The sequence below is a fragment of the Ambystoma mexicanum genome, chromosome 1q, assembly GCF_040938575.1.
Source record: "Ambystoma mexicanum isolate Mex_15411 chromosome 1q, UKY_AmexF1_1, whole genome shotgun sequence".
Taxonomy (NCBI): domain Eukaryota; kingdom Metazoa; phylum Chordata; class Amphibia; order Caudata; family Ambystomatidae; genus Ambystoma; species Ambystoma mexicanum.
In genome coordinates, this window is record NC_090922.1 from 1,514,823,415 (window position 1) to 1,514,845,022 (window position 21,608).

Consider the following 21,608-nt stretch of genomic DNA (forward strand, 5'->3'; position numbering starts at 1 on the left):
TTGGAAGCAGATCCATAACCCAGGTTCCGAGTGCCAACCAGTCCCAATTGGGACCTTTTGGACCCAGTCCTGGCGCTAGTGGCACCAGGCTCATAAACATGCCCAGTCCCAGCGCTGGAAGCGCCGGGATCATAATGCTTGGGTGGACTTACCTGCAGCAGACCATGCTGCTTACTTGCCTGCCAGTTGAGCCTCTGATCCTCGTCTGTTTGGAACTACTTTTCCTGTTGGGTGGGGCAGGAGCCACTCCCTAGATTCAGAACACTGGAACTCTTCTGGAAAGCAGGAACTCTTTTCTTACCTAGGCGTGGCTGTGGAAGGAGACACCTAAGCACTACAGGAGGCTATTTAAACCACACCCGATGGATGAATCTTGCTTTGCGTTATTCTGCATCCTCTGCAGCAGAACGCTCATCGTGTCTTCTGCATCTGATCCTGGGCCTAAGGAAAAAGGCTTACCATCCTGAATCCAGTCTTCAGCAACACCTATAAAGACAAGAAAGAACAGGTTAGCATTACGGTCTTCAGTGACAGCTCTTCACTTACCTAGTCCATCGGCTGTCACCAACGCCTCGCGCTGCATTCCGGCATCTGAAAGACAAAGGCTTACCTACTCTTCGCACGCTCCGGAGGCCTTCGGCGCTGCATCCCACATCTGAAAGACAAAACAAGGTGCGTTTAAAGACATTGGGGAACTTTAATACTCACGTGCCATTACTCCTTTCACATCTAACCCAGTGGGTATTCCGGCACCCTGCAGCCGCTCCGAACTTGTACCCGCAAAATAAAAAGACAGTTAGAGCGCATCGTGAACCAGGCAACTAGCGCTTACTTACGTGCTTCCAGGCGCTTCTATTCATCACACGGGCTCCATCTTCAACTCACTTCAGCCCGTCATCCGCCATCGCCGGAACCCTGCAAAACAAGAAACATCATTTCTAAAGACTTTAAAGACATTAGAATTACTCGAAACTTACCGTTCGTGCAGTAAACGACGGACAGCAGTCCTCTGAAGTCAAGAGGCCTGCTCCCCTTATCCAGTGAAGAAACTGGTTACAGCACCCTGCCCCGAGGCAGATGGAGAGCACGGCGTTCACTTACCTAAGGTGAGAGCGTTAACCTTTGGGGTTCTACAGGAGAAGAGAAAGGGAAGAAGAGAGAGACATTCAATAACCCAGTTCCTTAATCCCATATTTTCTATCTGCAGACATCTTACCCTTCGAGTCAAACATACAGTGCACAGAGGTCCAGCCCAAAGAGCCAGCCGTGTGTTACACATCACCTTTGAAGATACGGTATACGCCCAGTCAAGACCGGCGCCTCTACGGGAATCAGGTGAGCGTTACACCAATTTTGTATCCAGCGGAGGGTTCTGGTGACTCATTCACCCATGCATTCCCTACGCCGGCCACCAGTTCTTTCTCCCCGTCGTTGTCAACATGGTAAGAGCATCCATCCACATAGACAGTGGGCATTCCCTCACACTTGTCCTCTTCAAAGACTTTGTGTGGGGAATTAAGGTTGCCTCCGTGTTGTCCTTGATTTTTAGACTTTCGTCCTCGAGACAGTTTTCTCTGGCACAATCATGCAAGTCAGCCAGACCTTGCGCGAGGGGACTCTTCTTGTTTTGGCCATATCTGACCTCCACAGGAAAGCCTTGCATTGACAGAATCCAGGAAGTAATTCGGGAATTACTCACATTTCCGGCCCGGATTCTGTCACTTTGGAGATATTGCAGAGGCTGGTGTGGAGTCTCCACTATGATGTGTTCCCCCTGGATAAACGGGCGGTAATTCTTCAATGCCCACACCGTTGCCAGGAGTGCCTTCTCACAATCGTTGAATTTTTCCTCCACAGAGGATAAAGTTTTGCTCGCATAGGAGATTACTTTATTGACCTTGTCATGCTTTTGGTATAATACTGCCGTCAAGCATGTATTAGAGAACCCCGTCTCCAGGAAGAACTCCTTGTTTCTGACAGGGTAAGCTAGGCAAGGCGCTTTTGAGAGGCTTCTTTTGAGTGGTTTTACTGCCTCGGCTTGTTCTGGACCCCATTCCCACTTGACCCCCCCCTTCAGGAGATGGATCAGGGGTCTGGTGATCTCTGCGTAGCCCTCAATGAACTTTCTGCTGTAATTAGTCAGTCCAAGGAGGCTCCTTAGTTCCCGCAGAGTCGTGGGGTCTTTCAGTTTCTGAAGTGCTTCCACTTTCTTTTCCTGGGGACAGAGACCCTGTGGAGTAATCTCATGCCCCAAGAAATTAACACGGGTTCTACACCACTGTGCTTTCTGAAAGGAAAGTTTTGCTCCGGCGGCCCTCAACTGCGTCAGAACATAACGGATCTCCGCTATGTGTTCCTCCACAGATGAACTTTTGATGAGGACATCATCTACATAAGCCAGGTTACCCCTCGCACCCAAGTCGGGCAAGGCCTTGTGTAGAAAAATGTTGAATTCATTGCCGGAGTTGAGGTATCCGAAGGGAGTCCTTGTCCATGTATACTGCTGGCCCCCAAAGGTAAAATCCAGCTTGTATTGGTCCTCCCTACTGACAGGCACAGTCCAGTACCCATTGGTCAGGTCTATTGCAGTGAATACCTGTGACCCCTGGATCTGGGCCAGCCCTTGGTGAATGTAGGGAAGAGGCCATCGGGAAGTATGGACCCGTTTGTTGAGCTCCCTAAGGTCAGCGCAGAGTCTCCACTGGCCGTTTGGCTTTAATATTCCCAGCACCGGATTATTGACGGTGCTGTGGATCGGACGGATTATTCCCCTGGACTCAAGGTTCTTAATTATTTCAGTAAGGGACTCCATTGATGCGAGAGGCAAGCGATATTGCTTCACAAACACAGGAGTCATGTCAGGGTCCGTGGGGATTGTTGTTGTGTGGATGTCGGTGCGACCACAGTCATATGAGTCTACCGCAAAGAGATCTTGGAAATCCAAGAAAACTTGTTTCAACTTTTGCTTTTGTTCCAGAGTCACACAGGCATCAGCTAGGTTGACTCTCTCTTCCACCATCTGCCTGAAGCCTGGAAAGACTTCTGGTTTGGCTATCTCCGCGGCCTCCTCCAGCTGGGTGGAGAAGTCCCTGCTCAGAGTGCTGATTTGGACCGGAGGCTTCAGGTGGGAAAGGCAGCCCTCATGGACCTGGAAAATCACCTCATCCCTCCTGAAGTCACAAGTCACATCTTCCTTACCATAATGGCAAGAAGTGTACACCAGGAAGTTCCCCCCATGCCGGGTAAAAATCCTGTCTGGTGTTGTATTGTCATCACTGTCACTGTCAACGCAGTCCTTGGGGATTGGCCCTAACAGTTCATTACCTAAATCTATGGAAAAATGTCGGTCATCAACCGCCATTCCAATAATGGTGCCTGCGGCTAGAGTAATACTCTTTAAGTCGCTGTTATCCACCTCTATTGGAATGGTGTCGTGTTCTATGTTGACTAATGGTGTTTGGTTTACCCCCAACCCTTGCAGTTGGAGAGAAGCATTTAGATGTATGTAAGCATCAGGGTTTTTCAAATGTTGTCCTCTTTTAGCTTTCACTTCCAGGGAGAATTGTCGGGTCCTTTCTGGGATGGTGACTTCCTCTTTGATCTGAATTTCAACTGCATAAGGTAGCAATTGAGCTGACCTAAATGCTTTTTCTGGATCATCAAAGCCCATGGGATTATCCGCTAATCGGGACCAAGCTTTGAAGTTTATTAGGTCCAAACTAATGACAAAGCGATTGAGAATGTCACTGCCTAAGTAAAAGACGGCAGTGACGTCTCGCCCGACCCAACAATTATGGACTATGCTCTTGTTGCCAATGGAGATTTTGAGCATACACCTGCTTGGCAGGAGATGTTTGGAATTAGGCGCTTCCAGGTCCATTTCCCATTTGTCTATCAGTTTGAAAATGGGAATGGCTGGATCTTTTGGGAGTTGGCGGAACATGGCTTCGCTGATGAAGCTCTTACCGTTGTTCACACACACTCGAGCGAGAACAGAGTCCTTCCCATCATTTAACTGAACAGGGATGAACAACTGCTCTCCAATTTGCTGAATATCAGCCTGGCTCTGAGCTGATTTCACATCTTTCTGCACTATAGGAGTGGGAGTTTCTGATTGTGGATTGGTATAGAATCTCAGAGTGTTTCCTTCCAGCGTGGAGTACCACCTTAGACTGGAAGGAAGGTTGATTTTCAGAAATAGAGAGGACCCTCCATCACCAGTCTGTTGTCCTACTGCTATTACTGTCACGTCTGGAGTTTGGTTGTTCTGGAAGTGAAATTCTACTTGGTCAGATTTTTGTTCAACCATGTGGCAGGTGCCGTTTAAAGCTAGTCTGGGTCCAGAGGACCTTGTTGACACAATCTATTAGGGGTGACAACCTTCTCAGGAGGTCATTCCCTAGTAAACAAGGGGTGCCCTCTGGAGTCACTACTATGACCGGGTGTTTCAACTTGTGTCGCCCGATCTTAATGTCCAAGTCTGCAGTCCCCTCAACGGGAATTTCCTTCCCGTCAAAGTTCTGCAGTTGTCCAGGAAGAGAGGTGAGAGGAATTTGGTAATTCTCTCCCCTTCCTGCATTCAGTTCGTCAAAGGCCCTTCTGGACAGAAGGGTAGCTTGAGATCCAGTGTCCACCAGTGCCAAAATTGTACCCTGCCCCTGTACTTGTACCGGGGCATAATATCTTCCCTCCTTCTCCGCAAGGGGGCACAGATAATGCACATTTTTGGACAACTGGTGGGCTAACTTTCTGGTTTTGGACATCGCTAGCGAAGAGATTTGGGAAGAATTCTGGGGAGAGCCTTGGGAATCTGAAAGAAAAAGTTGGCAACTGGAGATCAGAGCCATTGTGGGTTCCCCTGGCTCCGGTTCCGAGCCGCCCCCCCCTTTTTGGAGGCAGTCACCAGGATGGGTTTGAACCAGGGGATTTTCTTGCTGTTGGTTCTGGGATGAGATGGTGGGCGGCGGTAGATCAGTCTCCACATCTCCCCAGTCTGGATTTGCATCCCTAGGGACCCATTTTTCTTTGGGAGGAGTTCCCCCCTCTCTGAAGGAGAAGACCCTTTTCCCAGGATCCTCTGAGGATCCATCTCCCTCAAATTGGAAGATCTGTACCTCCTCCTCAAACTGAGTCTGTTTGGGTCTTTTGTTTCTCCTACCCCCCCTCTGCTCCTTAGGAGGCAGACTTTCAGGGGCAAGAGATTTTGTTTCCGGTTCCTGGGTTTCCAGGGGCTGTTTACAAGTGAGGAAGGAAGCTTCCTCCAAGGCTTTACACCCCCCTTCCCCTTGTGCCTCCTCCCTGGGAACCGGTGAGTTATCGGGGTGCTGCCCCCGTCATTGTTCTGGAGCACCAGGTCCAGAGTTGGGTGCGTTCTGCGCCGGCACGCCCATCTGAGGGTTCTGCTGAGCCCTCAGTATGTGACCCAGATCCCGCGCCATGTTTTGAACCTGGCGCTCTAACTGGGAAACCCGCTCAGGCTGATACGGGGCCCTGTTTTCTCCCCTGGGCTGATCCCGGGAAGGGTAGCTGTCCCTCCTCTGGTAATACCCCGGGTTGGGAAGATTTGGGTACCCCTCCACCCTTGGCCTCCCCTCTCCCGGATTCAGTGGTCTGGGCTCAGGGAATTGGGGAAAGAAGGATGGATGGTTTTGGGGCTGAAAGTCAGGTGGATATCTGGGGAAAAAGTTCTGCCCAGGGTTTGGTAAATTTCTGCCCTCCTGTGGGAAGTTTGGAGGGAAGTTCCCTGGGTTCGGTGCTCGGTTGGATCCCCCCCCTTGGGCTGGGGGAGTCAACACATAACCCAGGATTGGACTGTTACCTTTGTAGCGAGGACTTACATAGTCAGAAGAGCGAGGGACCCCATTGGGGGGACTACCTCTTTCACTCCCTACCTGTGACTGTCCCGAGGGATTTCTGGGTTTAGGATTATTAGGTGCAGGTAGGTTTTTAGGCCCCCCCATCTCCAAATCCAAAACGGGGGTGACCTTTACGTCTGCCACCTTGGCAGCAGCAGGGGTGCTGTTGGCTTTGGGGTTTTTCTGGGCATTACTTTTGCTATCTACCGGTTTCTGCACCTCATAGATCCGGGTAGCCTGTTCAATGACCCAGTCTAAAGATCTTTTCTCGTGAAAATCCCTCACGAGCTGGGTCATTATGTATTTGGGCAAGGCATGGAAAAACGTATTAATAAATTCTCTGCTATCCGTGCGCACCCTTCTTGTGGTCTGTGCAAAAGCACGCTTTAACTCCTGCACAAACTCTTGTGGGGCCTGATCCTCCCCACATTGTAAATTGTAGGCTGCCTTGCGAGCCTCTTGAGGATTTCTATGAGCAGAAAAATGTTTCAAGATGGCCGCCTTATAGGTGGACCATCTTAAATGATTTTGGTCCTCCAGCCCCGCAAAGAAACTGGAGTATTCCGGGGAGAAGGTCCACTTTACATATTGAATACAGCTTTGGCTGTCCTTCAAATGGAAAGTCTCCATCATTTGCTCAAACAACTCTAAGTGCTCCCAAACAGAATACTTAGCGTTCTTATGGTAAGGCGTGATGACGCTCCTGATCGCCTTAATCTGCTTTAAGTGGTCCTTAAGCAAGGCCCTTTTTGCCTTATTGGCCCTTTTGGATTGGGTAACCCTGGTCCATTCATCTTCTGACTCAGAGGCACTGCTCCCAGAGGTTCCCGTCAGATCTTCCAGGTTTTCCCGGATTCTGCGAGCCTCTGGCAGAATGTGGGGACCTGGTCTCCTGTGTCCTGTACAGCTCAGAGGAGTCTTCAGATCCCTCCTTGCTGCCAGGATTTGATGGGTACCCCCCCACTGACCTAACTAGGCAGAGGTTTTCAGGATGCCCTTAATGGGCCTACTCTCCTGGGGTTCCCCACTAAATTGCACTGTGCTTAGGTGCCCATTCCCGGATGCCCGCCCCTCCATTCCTGGGTGGTACTGGCCTATGAGCCCCATGCTTCTGGCTGGATAGTAATCTGCCATCCCTGTGGCCCGGTGCTCATGTGCGCCAGGGAACATGGGGGTGGCAGAGTCCAGGGACTGAGAGGTATGAGGGCCTCTGGTACTAGGGCTCCTGAGGTTATGCTCCGGAGCTTCCCTTTCCCAGCGAACCTCATCTCTATCCGCCCCTGCTCCCTGTTGCAATGCAAGAGCCTGCATTTGTGCCTTCAGTTCCTCAGTTAAGGCCTTACTAGACTCTATCAGTCTCTCCTGCATCGCTACCTGTTGCTGGAGCCTATCATTGTGCTGGCAGAGAGCCTCATTCTCTCTCTGTGTTTCCTGATTGGTCCTGGAGCACTGGGCCAGTCTTTGCTGCAGGAGGGTTACCTCCTGAGCTGTGTCCCTATTGGCCTGTTCCTTTCTGGCCAGAGCATCTTCCACCCTTCTGGTGTGCTCTACCAAGTTCTGGTTTTCTTTTTGGAGGTCACCCAGCCCCTGGAGGGCCAGGTGATTTTCTTCAATTTCCTTTTGTAAGTGGCAGACTTCCTGGCCTAAAGTGTCTCTTTCCTGACTGAGAGCCTGCATCTGTGCTGCCAGGTCGTCCCTCTGCCGTTGAAAGGCACCAGCTTGTTGGCGCTCCTCATCAAACTCTGCCTGGGTATCCAGGTCTTTCAAAATCAGCTTGTTGCTCTCTGCCTTCACTCTATCTAGATGACTTTGCAGGGTGGCTACCTGCTCCGTGCATGCCCTGTTAAAGTCTAATTGTTGCTCCAGATTTTTCTGGCTCTGCAGTAGGGAGTCCAAACCTTCTTGGTACTCCCTCTGCAAGGCCAGAAATCTGGTATCCTGGTCAGCCTTTTCCTGTTGCAGGATGTCCATATCCTTCTTTATTTTAATGATGTGCTGTCTACTCTCATTTTCTGACTCCTGGCTCCCCTGCAGCCTCTGCTCAGAAGAGACCAGGTCAGATTGGACCTTCTCTAACGCCATCTGTCGCTTATTCGCCAGATCTTGGCTTTCAGTACATTTATCCTGCATGTCTCCCATATATAGGTACAGGTACGCCGCTATCCTAACCATCTTGTCTTGTTCATCCTTAGCTTTAGGAGCCATGTATAGTTCACTCAGGGCCACATGTAAGGGACCCTGATCTCTCCATATATCTGACCCTGTTTCCGTGATCTGGGGTGCGATTGCTTGCAACCAGACCGTCTGGTCCTGATGAGTCCACTCACCTCTCTCAAATAACTTATGTAAGAAGTGCTCTCTGGCTATTTTCATGTCTACTTAGGTCGTCATTCTAGAATTTGAGTTCCTTCCTGACTTACAGAAGTTTGTATTTTATTTTTGCAAAACAGACCTTTTCCTAAGAGCGTTCCTTTGAGGAGTGCTTTACAGCGTAACACAGCGTGGTGATCCGACCGGATATGTGTATCTGGTCAGCTGGCACACTGTATTAATCTTCACAAATGGTAGATCTAACCCAAACGTCCGGCCCGAGCCCCCAATTTGTAAGAGGATTCAATTCAGCACCACAGCTAAGTCAACGCCTAGTCTAGAATACTGAATGAAAACCCTTATTGATATATCTTTATGTCCAGTTCATGCGTTCTGGATGACTACCCCTATATAACACCCCTCTCTTGGAATCCTCCTGACCCCACTGAGCCAAGGAGTAGTTCTGTTTTGTAAGTTTAAAAGGTTTATTTGAGAATTTAAACAATATATATATATATATATCACACTTTATAATAAATTAATAATTGAATATCACACTTAATCTGATATGCTAAAGATTAACAACGGAGAATCTGGCACTAGCACACTTCTTTATAATCACTAAGGAGTTGACATGAAATGGATAAGGTAGCAACAATACTTTTATGGTTTCAAATGGATGCAATGTGGAATGAAATGCAGTACAGAAAATAACTTGATAGGATTTCAGCAAAAGACACTGTAATCACTTTCTTGGACAATTCACCCCCCCCTTTTATGCAATGCAAGGAAATGTAAGGAAGGCACACAGTTCTCAGAAATGCAATCAAATGTAATTCAGTTCACCCCAGCAAGCTTAGATTACAGATCAGAGTTTTAAACACAGGCCCAAAATGCTTTTACATGTGCTGGCAATGAAGTGAAAAATATGCTAAAATGCTTTTAATTCCCCCTTGAGGTTCAGGGTGAGTGGTATCTAGTTAATATTAGTCCAGGCTCACTCTTGCAATGATTCAGGGATGATTAGCAGGTTAAACGAATGTCTGGCAAATGGAAGCACGGAAGCGGCTGTTTTTACACGTGGAGAAATTTGCAAATCGCGGCAGATTTTTCCGAGTGCGCCGGGCGCGATTACAGAGGATCTACAAGGACTAGTACTATCTTTTCGGGGTCCTAGGACAGCCTAGGATCTCAGCTTCCAGATGAAAGTTACTGCAAGTCTCTAGCACAAACGGTTACGGAGATATGAGCGATTAAATAAAGGTCGTTTTTCAGACTTGAAATTTTAAAGTTCAAAAAGACAAGTGACAGCTAGCAACTAGAAAATGACAGGTGACAGTTAGGAGGCAGTTCTACTTAGATTAAAATAGATTGAATTATATTATTTTAACTAAGAGATTGGTTCTGCACAGTCTTGCTAGGTACTCACACTATATTCTTGAATTAAATGGGCCTCGCCACGGATCTGGTCAGGTTTTGGACTGGACTCCGGTTCAGCCCTCTGGTTCTGCTAACAGCGGTCTGGTCTGGGTCTCTCTGAAGGTGGATAGATTGAAGTCTCTATGTTAGCTCTCTGAAGGTGGATGGAGGTAAAGTATGGATTTTCCCGGCAGAGCTTCCAGCTGCAAATGGATTTGAAGGTCCCTATCTGTCCTGTCTGTCTGCTTTTATCTGTTTTTAAAATGGGTGTGTGTGCAGCATCACTAGACCCTACCCCTCTACATTTGCCATTGGCCCAATTCTCCCCTCTCCCATGATTGGGGAAGAAACTGTGAGTCAGAGCGATGTCATTTTATGGCTTGCAGAGAGGACACTCCCCTGTCAAATTGCACACAATCTATATTTTGACCCAAAAGACATATTTCATAGCTACACAGTGGTTTGAAATTACATGCACCCATCATGCATTACAGGAGGTATACCCTGTCCAAATCTGCCCTTCCTGGGAGCTTGCATTCAGAAATGGCACATATTTCACTTTTTAACTGATTTTGCAATATCGGACATTAACCCAAATTTACACACATGTGCGCAAGGAGTATGGACATTAGTTGATGAAGTGTCAGATTTTTCACATGCACACATTTTGAGTAATATCCTCTTTTCCGCTAAAACCCCCCTGAACATACCACCGGTTCTAAAAACCTCTTAAAATGTGGGCAGAAAAATCACAAGAATTATGGTATCATTTATAAAATTTTCACATGTCCGCTCTGTGAATGATCCATCTTTTTAGAGTTATGTTCTGGCCCCAAAGGGGTGTGGTTTCCCCCCAGCACAAGGTTGAATTTCTGGTTTTTCCAGTTCTGCCAAGCCAGCTTGCTCTCACAGGCAGTGCCCCTCCCCTGTCCTTCCAGGAGGAAGCTCCATTTACGACTCCCGCCAATAAAACATTTGCCTGAGTCAGGACAGGGCTTTGTTCAGAGCTCCTGTATTCTGTGGGGCTCCCCTTAATTCAATTATCAGAGAGATGGTATATCCTTGGTGTGGCCAGCAAAAGGCAGATAGGCCTGGGAACACAGCTGTGACTCAAATTTCACTCCTGATGGGGGTGGATGTCAGGCAGAATTCAGTTTCTCAAGTCAGGTTTCAGATAAAATGTCACTTTTTGTTCCCCAGTTTTCTGCATTCAAATAAAACTAAACATTTCTACATATGCAGCTAGAATGCTGATTCTAAGTTTAAAACTATGACATTTAAACAATTGCAACCTATGTGACACTCAGAAATAGGTCACTCATTTCTTTTAAACATTTAGATTTTTAGTGTCTTTCAGTCCACATTTACTTAAACTGCTGAAATCCACAGCTCAGCCAGTCTTGTTATAAACATTGTTTTGGGCTCTTCATCTGCCCAGATTTAGTATGCACACATACTTCATTCTGCCAGATGTCCGCTGGTGTTCAGTGAGATTTTTGGATGTTTTGCAATGTTTGAAAATAGGCATTTTGAGCTGGCATTCAGAGAAACAAAAGGTGATTTTTAAAGTGCTTTCTAGCGAACAGGCACTGCTGTTCTTCTCTTTGGCACCCCATTTCACTCATGGCTCTTCTGACCCAGCACACCCGCACCTGGGGTGGCAAGTCAGGCGACCATTTTGGTGTGCGCACAAGCTGCGCGGTTTTCGTGGATTCTGGCGCACATGTGGGCTTTTTCGGCCATCTTGGATTTCCTAAGTCCACAGCACCAAATGTTGTAGCATGATAGCTCAAATGTGGGTCAGGACACCCAACACAATGCAGCACTCAACTGTGATGCATAGATAGGCTAAATGCAGCAATTGAATGTGAGGCACAAAGGGCTAGATGCAGTATTCAGCTGGCAAGGCACAAATCAGCTAAATGCAGCAATCAAATGTGGGGCACAGATAGGTTAAATGCAGCAATCAAAGGCACAGATAGGCTAAATGCAGCAATTAATGTGGGGCACAAATGGGCTAAATGCATCAGTCAGCTGTGAATCATAGATAGGCTAAATGAAGCAATCAAATTTGAGGCACAAAGGGCTAGATGCAGTATTCAGCTGGCAGGGCGTAAATAGGCTAAATGCAGCAAGCGAATGTGAGGCACAAAGGGCTAGATGCAGTATTCAGCTGGCAGGGCGTAAATAGGCTAAATGCAGCAAGCAAATGTGAGGCACAAAGGGCTAGATGCAGTATTCAGCTGGCAGGGCGTAAATAGGCTAAATGCAGCAAGCGAATGTGAGGCACAAAGGGCTAGATGCAGTATTCAGCTGGCAGGGCACAAATAAGCTAAATGCAGCAATCAAAGGCAATCAAGTGTGAGGCATGGAGGGGCCACAGATGGGCTGAGTGGAAGAATCAGATGACCGCGCATAAGGGGACTATCTAGGTAATAATGTTAATGAGTCCAGATCCAGGTAGTTGCAGGTGCCCTAGGGTACATAGAGTGGCTGCTAGAGTGCTGTAGTTGCTGAGGTACGGTGGCAGTAGCAGACTAGTACACAATGTTCGGGAGTTTCTTGGAGCCATGGGAGGCAACGGGCAAGTTCCGCTCAGTTAATACAGGTGAGGCAGTGGCTGTGTCGTTATCATAGGGGCTATGTAGATGAGGCAAGGCGGTATGGCACAGTATGTGGTGATAGTAACATCATGAGGTAGCATCGCGCGGGTGACTTTGTGGCAATTGCAGCGAGCAGACCATGGAGGGCGTGTGCGAGGGCATAGGGACTGACAGTTATGACCAAAGAGTCAGCGACGTGATGTAATACCTGGCAAGCAATTACTTACAGATACATCCTGTTTGCTGTGGGTCCAGATGAAGAGACGCAGGATGGTCTTGTCCCTTATTTAGCATCGGTGGGGGGTTTGGGAATCGGAGAGCGCAACCAAGCGCAAACTGGTGTAAACAGGTACGAGTGGCCTTAAGAGGCCTTTGGATGGCTGCCGGCTCTTCCGCCTGCCGGAGGAGGTTCGTGTTAAAATAGAAGCACAAACACACATTGCGTAGCGTCTCAGCCTCGTTCTGACCCCACATCGCGCCCGACATTTTGTGGATGTAGGATGTTGGCGCGTGTGATTTAGGGGTGAAATCAGGGCTCATGGACGTCGGGGAGGCAGTAGGGTGCCCAGGCAGGGCAGGATGTGGCCACAGCAAGTGACTGCTGTCGTAGGGGGCAGGTTGCCGCTCAGATGGGGCACGGCCTGCAGGGTCCTCTTCCTTGCTGGGTGTGGGGGGGCTCCTTCCCTCTCCACGAGTGGGGTATCAATGGGTTCAAACAGGTACGAGTGGCCGTAAGAGGCCTTTATGTTATAAATACAGCAACTAAGATGTATTCCTATAACAGTGCCTCAATACCCCCAGGATGCAAATAAAAAGGTAACAGAGACAACAGCAGTAAAAAAACATGCCATTACTGCAACTTGCGAAAGGCAAAATACATAGTCTGAAATGGATGCAAATGTAGTTTATCACTTATACAATTTATCACTAATACAACAGCACTGCACCTCCAGGGGGCACCGTACCTCGTGGAGTGGCGGCACAGTGACAGCCACCAGCCCGGCGACGTCCTCGGCCCCTCAACCTCGCATGCTGCAGCAGCATGGCAATGATGCACGCATCATAATGTATGATGCACACATCATGCATGCAAATAAATCATCAAAGCAAGGTAACATGTGTTAACTTAAGGTAACATGTGTTAACTTGCTTTGATGAATTATGTCGTTGCAGGTGTTATTTTTTTGTCAAAAAGAAAAAAATGTTTTCAAATTTATTCTAAACTGGCCCATGTGTGAGCTGCAATCGGCCCCCACTCCCCAGGGACGATTTCGGCCGAGGGTCCAATTCGACACTGCGAGCAACCCGTGCTTCAACCAGCAGACTACTCTCGGAAGACTAGGTAGTGGCACGCTCTGTGCGGGTGTTCTGAAAGCGGGTAGCTCGTTCAGGCATTGGACCTGGGAGAGACATGTGCTAGCCACTATGTGACGAATCAACTTCTGGATCACCAGTGCTGAATATCATTTTCTAAACCAGCAATCATCCCCACACCTCTAGTACACCAGAAGGGATAAGAACAGATTTGAAACACAAGTAAATTGTTAACCTCCTTGTCCAATTTATGGTAACGTGGTCGGAACGGCAGGCTTATTTCTGCATAGTTGTGAACCTTTGGTTAGTTGCAACACAGCAAAATTACAAAGATCACCCAATGATAAAAGGGACTGTCCAGTCAAGGTTGTATACAAATATCTACTTTATTATTATGACAACACTACATGGCACACTACAAAATACAACCCGCCCTGTAAAGGAACACAGAGGACAGACAGTTTCACGAAGGAAGGGTATGCACTCTGGATAGTGACAGGAGGGTGGTCGGTAAAGCAGTCAGTCTTAACTGCTCAAGATTAGTTGGTTTCAGCACCAGGAGAGCAAGGGGTCGTAAATGTCACTTCGGGTCTTCGGAGAAGAACCAGGGGCACAGAACCACAATGTACCTGGCGCTTGAGATGATATTGATGCTCAACATCATCAAGGGGTTTCCTGGATGTTTTTCAGCTCATGCGATAGAGTTTGAGAGGGGAGACAGCTGCAGGTATGAGATGGCAGGCAGTTCGGCAAGCAAGGCTTGACGGACAGCTGCAGGCAGGCCTGCACAGCCGCTCAGGGTCAAGAATCATTGTCTCTGTGCTGGTTGGCTGATTTGGAATGCTGGTTGAAACGTCTCGGATGGCTTTAGTGACTGCAGTGTGACAACAGTCAGTGGTGTAGCCGGTCGCGGGTTGAGGGCTTGATTTCCTCAAAAATGTACTTCAAAAATGGATGCTTGTTTTGGCCCTCCTCCTAGCTTCTCCACAGGGCTTGTGCCATCCTTATAGGCAGATGGCCCAAAGCTGAGGAGAGTGTTTTCAGGCAACAACCTTGTCCCTTGTTCAGGAGACTCTCTGGCACTTCCCACCTAGTAATCTTTCTGGCAGAACCTAGCAGGGCACGCGGTGTGCAGGCTGGGTACCGGTTCCTGGGCTGCTGGAAGGATCCTGTGATTCCGGTATCTCCCTCTGTTCCATAGGAGATGTTTAGGGGAGGGATCGTGCTTCCCTCTTGGAAATCCTGGCCTTCCTTCACTGGCGGAAGCTGTAAAGCAGACTGTACCTTCAGCCTGAGTCCAAATGAGTCCTTCTTCTTACTCATTTCAAAGTCGCCAGATGATCTGCTAAGTGAGGGGCTCAGTCATCTTTTAAAGAAAAAAACGGGCCCCAGTGATTGGTGCAGGTTAAGCCTACTTTAAGGAACCCATCCTGGGTCGCCACCAAAAATCTTCTGTTATGCGAGAGGTCGTAACCACAGTGCTTTGCAATTAGTTGTACCAAACATGCAATTTACTGCCCTACATACACGGTGGTGGGAGCTAGCTTCAGGTTTACACATTGCATATCAAAGAGGTGTTAGTGTCCTGCCCCCTTCTATCAGTTCTGCGCTCAGGCCTATTGCAGGCCTGTTTCAATTAACTCTCATCAGTATGCGCTGCCACAAGCAGAACTTTAGACAAAAGAGAGGGCAGATCTATGGGGCCTTTGAAATTTTAACCAGGATGGCCATTTCCGGAGGAAGGTGTTACCTTTGCCCTTCCTGAGATGCTTTGATGTAACCGTGGTTGTCACATTCCAACTAAATGTGACAATGGGGACTGCGCCTGTAGGCTGTGTCCCCCCCAGAGTACACTTGGCAGTGCTTGTTGTGCGGTGAGCAGAGGAAAATGTGTGTGGATTATCCCCACACTTTTTCTGAGGTGATCACCCTTCATTCATTTTAACTACAAAACTTCAAAAAAGCCCAGGCGAGAGCACACTCCATGTGCGGATGGTCGAATTCCTCACACCCTGGTTCTGGGGACCGGAGCGGTGCTCCAGCAAGAGGATTCTTGACAGAGCACTGCTCCGTCTTGTTCCGGACAATTCCCTGCACTTAATTCTCCACCTAAAATTATCGAAATAGGAACTCCGAATGCTGGGGTCCCATCAGAAAAGGAATGCCCGCCCCCTGCACGTTCTGGGATTTGCACTGAAGTGGGTGGTCTTTGGTACTGAGTAAGGGAAAGCTAGGTGCATCCTGTAATACCAACGGTGCCATCTTAGAGGGTGGATCCTAAACTGGGCCTTCTTATATGTGCATGCATTATGCAAATGAGGGAATCCCAGTAAAACATGATCATGCTTCAGCCATTACAACTGTGTGCACAGAGAATCTGGCCCATTGTGGAGAGGGTATGTGCGCACACACACCCATACACACACACACACAAATACACTCATTCCCAGGTGCACACACAACACCCAATTACTGTCTTTGTCTTACATGTGTACACAGGTCTAGGCTGCAGGCGGTGCAGCTGTCTTCGCTGCAGCAACTGCAGCCCTTTTCTGTGATGGTCCTTCCTGCATTACCCACCTGATGGCGCCTGAAAACACCATTTTGCTCTGCGTGGGCCTTATCAATATTCAATAAATAGATAACAAGTAAGCCATGTAGCATCACAACATGTTGCTTTCACTAAACATGATAGTATGAAGGTGCATCATTCTGTACAACCTGCTTTTATCACCAGACTTTTAAACGTGGAAAGAATCACAAAATACTTCGTCTATTTTTTTTTTTTTGTTGGGGGGGAGTGAGCAAGGGCAGATGAGGGGTTGGGGGTGTCAGGAATAGTTAAAAGGGGGTGGTTGAAGGGTGGTTTGGGGGGAACCCCCCTAAAAATAAAAAATACATTGTTGAACGTTATCATTGTTCTTTCCACGTTGAAACAGGAGCCGTTGGAAATCATGACGATGAAAGAACATGGAAACCAACATTCTTCCTTCTCCGAAGTGAGATTAGGATGGATTTGGTCCAATGCAGATATAGCAGCTGCAGATATCACTGAGAGATGACTATTGATCCTCCAGTGAAAGCATTCGACACTGTACTACCCAGACCTGAAACGTCAACGGAAAACCAAAGATCGACTGAGGTTTTCCAACGGACTGTCCTATCAAAGTACCAACTGAAGGCGTAATTTACATGAAGTCCTCTGATGAAGATAAGTGAAGGGTTGGAAAAAGGTTGGAAGTTAAATGTCCTAATTAAGATAGAATTCTGAGTTTGCTTCAATAGATCGACAGGTGAATTTGAGGAGCAATAGTATCCTAATCGAAAGCAGCATGACGTGCCCAAGCCGAAGGACCATGGGGACCATAACATCATAAAATAGCAATAAACATTGACTACCCAGGCCTAGTGCACCATAAACCAATATAGAACTCTCTACACTCTCCTCTCTCCTCTACCTTCTCTCCTCTCTCCTTTCCCCTTTCTCTTCTGTCCTTTTCCATCTCTTCCCTCTCTCCTCTCTCCTCTCTCATCTCTACTCTCTCCTTTTCCCTTTCTCGTCTCTCCTCTCCCATCTCACCCCTCTCTATTCTCTTCACTCTCCTCTCTATCTCTCTCTGGTCTCTGTCTCTCTCTATGTTGCCAGGTCATCAAGTGCATGTCTGCTAGAGCCACCCCAGTCATTGCCGACTGCAGCACAACCAGAGGCAAAAAAGGAGGTGGGGTGGTGTGTTTTTTTATGGTTAAATGTTGAATGACAGCAGCAGGGACAGGGCATCCTGAAGGTGGGGAACAACCCGGTATTTGGAGAGATACATTGCCATTGAGCGTCTACTGGAGGGAAGTGGTCATTATACTGAAGGTTCATTGTCCTTACGAGACGGAAGGGACCGTGGATTGGCTCTCTGGACTTCTGGGGCTCTAATAGACCTTCCAGTGGAGAAGGGGATGAGGCTACAAGGGTTACTACAGCGTTAACCTGTTCATTATTAGTAATTGTTCATGCTGTAATAAATGCGCGCTTACTCAACACACCCAATCAATCAGTGTCCAGTATGCAAAATGTAACACTATGGGCCTCATTACGACCCCGGCGGTAAGTTACCGCCTGGGCCGTGACTTTACCACCATGGCGTAAACTACGTTTACGCCATGGTGGTTGGCGGATTTACTGCCCCATTCCAACCTTGGCGGGGCGGTAAATCCCCATTTTCCCATTTACCCTTCCCCATTCCCATTTTGCCCCATAGGGCATAATGGGAGTGGGGAAGGCGTTAATTACGCCACCGTAAATTACGGTGGCGTAATTAACTCCATGGTCCCTTAGCGCCATGGATTTTAACACCTGCTAAAAGCAGGTGTTAAAACATCCATGGCGCTAAGGGACCTCGTACTCAGGCGGTAAGGGTCGGCGCTGTTTACGCCGCCGTAAACCCCTTACCGCCTGAGTCGTAATGAGGCCCTATGTCAGGGCTCACAGAACATGTAGATCATTGAATTTAATCTGCATGCAACTCTATCCTAGGAGAAATTAGCTTTGAGGGAGACGTTGCTTTCTGTTTTCATATTGTTTATAATGGAAACTAATTGTTTTCACATTGTAAACAGGGTAATATTGTGCAATGTTCAGATTCATGATCACTTGCAGTATATACTGTCATAATAATGATACATTTGTCTTACTGAGCAAAGCAAATTATTCAAACTTTGAATAGCTATATACAATATTTCTGGTAAAAGGTTATCATTCAAAGATTAACACGTTGGTACACTCCTATTGTACTGTTTCAGAATACCCGCATGAGAAACGGTGATGTGACAAATAGTACTAATGAGGGTTCATGTCAGCTTTACCTACAAATAAAAAGTTTGTTGCAATTATATTAATTGTCACAAATCTTTACATTTGATACATATGTCAGCTAAAAGGTTTTCCTCCTTGATGCATGGTATGGATGTTAATGTTCTAGTCCAGCCTGCAATTCAAAGGCATCCTTTGAAAATAATGGGCCTCATTAAGAGTTTGGTGCAGCAGTAAAATAGGGGCAGTGAATATGTAGTGTAAGACATCAGACATCGCTGTGCCAATGTGTGTGCTTACATATACAATTAGACATGCACTTTACAACAACAGGCACCTTTTATTATGCACTATGCACCTTACATGACCAATGTTTGCCAATAGGTAATTTATCTGGCTGTAATCATGTTACAAACTTGAATTGGAAATTATACCAGAGCCTAAATTGTGTTGAATTCATTGACAATCTTGAAAGCCTATATTCAACTTTTATTAGAAGTCTTGGACCAATCTTAGGGAACTGCGGGTTTGTTTTTTAGACAAAAGCTATAGTCTTTATGAATATAACAATGAATTAATGTTGATATGTTATATGACTGTTACATTTCTCACTGTGTCACTATTTAATATGTGTTGCATGTATCACTTTAGTGGACTACCTAAATTATAGAGCAGCTATTAAGGACTTAGATTCTGGCAAGACGACAAAATCCAAACATGGATTTATACTATATACATCACTGAACACCATATTTACTGAATACATATTCAGACAAGAATCAACTTATATGTCATTACTTCACTATGCACTGAATCAATGAATATATGTGCTCCACCTGGCCTAGATATGTGATGTCATTAGTGATGTGATCAATGATATTTGTGATGTCATCTTTGATGTCCAGGGTGTTAGTCTTAGCAGTGCACAGTGGTGGCGCGAGTTATGGTTGCTTACCTTACCATAACTGGCGAATTCCTGAGGTTTTTCGGTTTTACTTATGACCATAACATCCCTTTAACAAAGTGTTTTCATTGAATTTCATAAGTTTTTATTAGTGCAACTTAACCATAACGTCCCATTAACAACGTTTTTTCAGTGAATTTCATAGGTTTTTATCAGTGCAACTTAACCATAACATACCTTTAATAAATTATTTTCAGTGAATATCATGGGTGTGTACCAGTGTATGCTAATTTCCTACAACTTACTAATGTTATACTTCCCCCATATAGGAACATTTGTATACAATTTACAAAGTGTCCCCTTAAAACGCCATTTCCCACCTTATGGCATCATTTCTACCACTTATATACACTTTTTGCAACTTTTTCCACTGTTTATGTGTCCCTCAATGTTCATGAACATCCAACATCATTTCAGTCTTTCTGGACTCTGTCACTTGACCCTTCGCACGCACAGCACGAGGATATGCACAAACATGCATGCATGTGCACCAATACATCTGAACTTCGCTCTAGGGTCTTTGCTTTGCAAACAGATCAGAACTGCATTTTCTACTGATCTAGGATTCAAGCACAAAATGTTCCCCTTGCACAACTCCTACACCTGTTTTTACTCATTATCCATTAACAATCTTGTACAGAGCACATACTTGGAAGAATATTAGCAAAACTGCTATTTATCGTAAAAATGGCATCAGCCATTGCCATCCCTCCTCCTCCCCACCACTACCACCAGCTAGAGGACCCACACACACAAAAGGAAACACAGTACTTCCAAAAACAATGAAAAGGATCGAGAAGGTAGACGAAATACCTACTTTAGCACCAAGAGAGAATAATGGGTGTGGCAGTTCTTTACCAGTGTCGGGAATGTACCCAAGGCTAAAGCTACCAAAGTGAAATGCATTGAGTGCAACGTTGTGCTCAGTCGCGGACTACCTGGGCAATACTCCTATGGGACCACCTCCTCGCGCCTCCATTCCCAAACCAATCACTGCAATGCTCTCAGAAAGGCTGTTCCTTTCTTAGCAAGTAGTAAACTATCTTCGTCCACCTCACCTTCCTCAACCAGTACTGTAACCACACAGCCTACTTCTGTGGGACACAAAATGCCACCAGCTACTTTTTGGATTGGAATTTACAAGGTACAGTGATGAAACAAGCATAGACTTTCTTGATTTGACTATTTATATTCATGAGGTCAAAATAGAAAGCAAAATATTCAGAAAGGCCACAGAGGTGAACTCCACCTCCAGCTGCCATAAAAAAATCAACGATTCGCAATTTACCTGCTGGAGAATTAGTCTGCGCACTCAGAAATTGCAGTCTAACAAAAGACTTTGAGTCACAATGTGACTTGTTAAGAGAGAGATTTAAAGCAAGAGTATACAAAGAGGATTGAATGTCTGCAGCATGTACTATGATCGAAAACATGAACAGAAATGATATGCTAAAATCTAGACTAAAGATTTCATTCAGGTCAGTTTAGTGACCTCATTTTCTGAGGATTGCAAATTGCTATTTAAAATTGTGAACAAACACAGGCATCTTATCAAGGATGGATCAAGACTTAATTGAGTATATAGACAATAAACCCACATTTATATACACCTGAGCGATCACTATTAGAAACCAACTGAGTCCTTCCTTCCTTAAACCTGTGAATCCTCAAACTTCAGGGACATGCTCATGGATGTACCCACATGCACCTGGGCTTTACAAATGTGGTTATTGCAGCATGTGCAAGTATGCACATACAGATAACAAAACATATATACAGCATGATGGCACAGAAATACATATTGCAGACCGTATCAATTGCAGAACCATATGTGTGGTATATGTGATCATTTGTGTATGTGGCAAGATCTGTGGGGGTAGTACAATCTAAGAATAAAGGATTTGTATACGTGAGCATACGGCCAGTTTAAGCTCACAAGACTTTAGCTTACTATTGCCAAATCATTGGCAAGAACATCATCAAATGAGTATCAAATATGACATCCGTTTTATCGGGCTAAGCAGAAAAAAATTGGTATATGTGGGGGAGACCAAAACTGATGTTGAGACAGGCAGATTCTAAGATGATTTATTAATTATGTTGTGTCACAAATGTCTTACATTGAGAACATGAAATTAATGTTTCTTTATGAGAAAAATGCATTGGACTAGTGTATGTAGTATTGAACTGTATATACCAAGTTCAAAAAGGAGGAATACCTGTTATCATCAATGTAAATAATCTGGCATAAGACACCGTTGCTCACTCATATTGTGGTTGAATAAATGGGCTTCTCCAAATTTCAATTTATGATTTGAACACTGGATGAATTGTAACTCAAA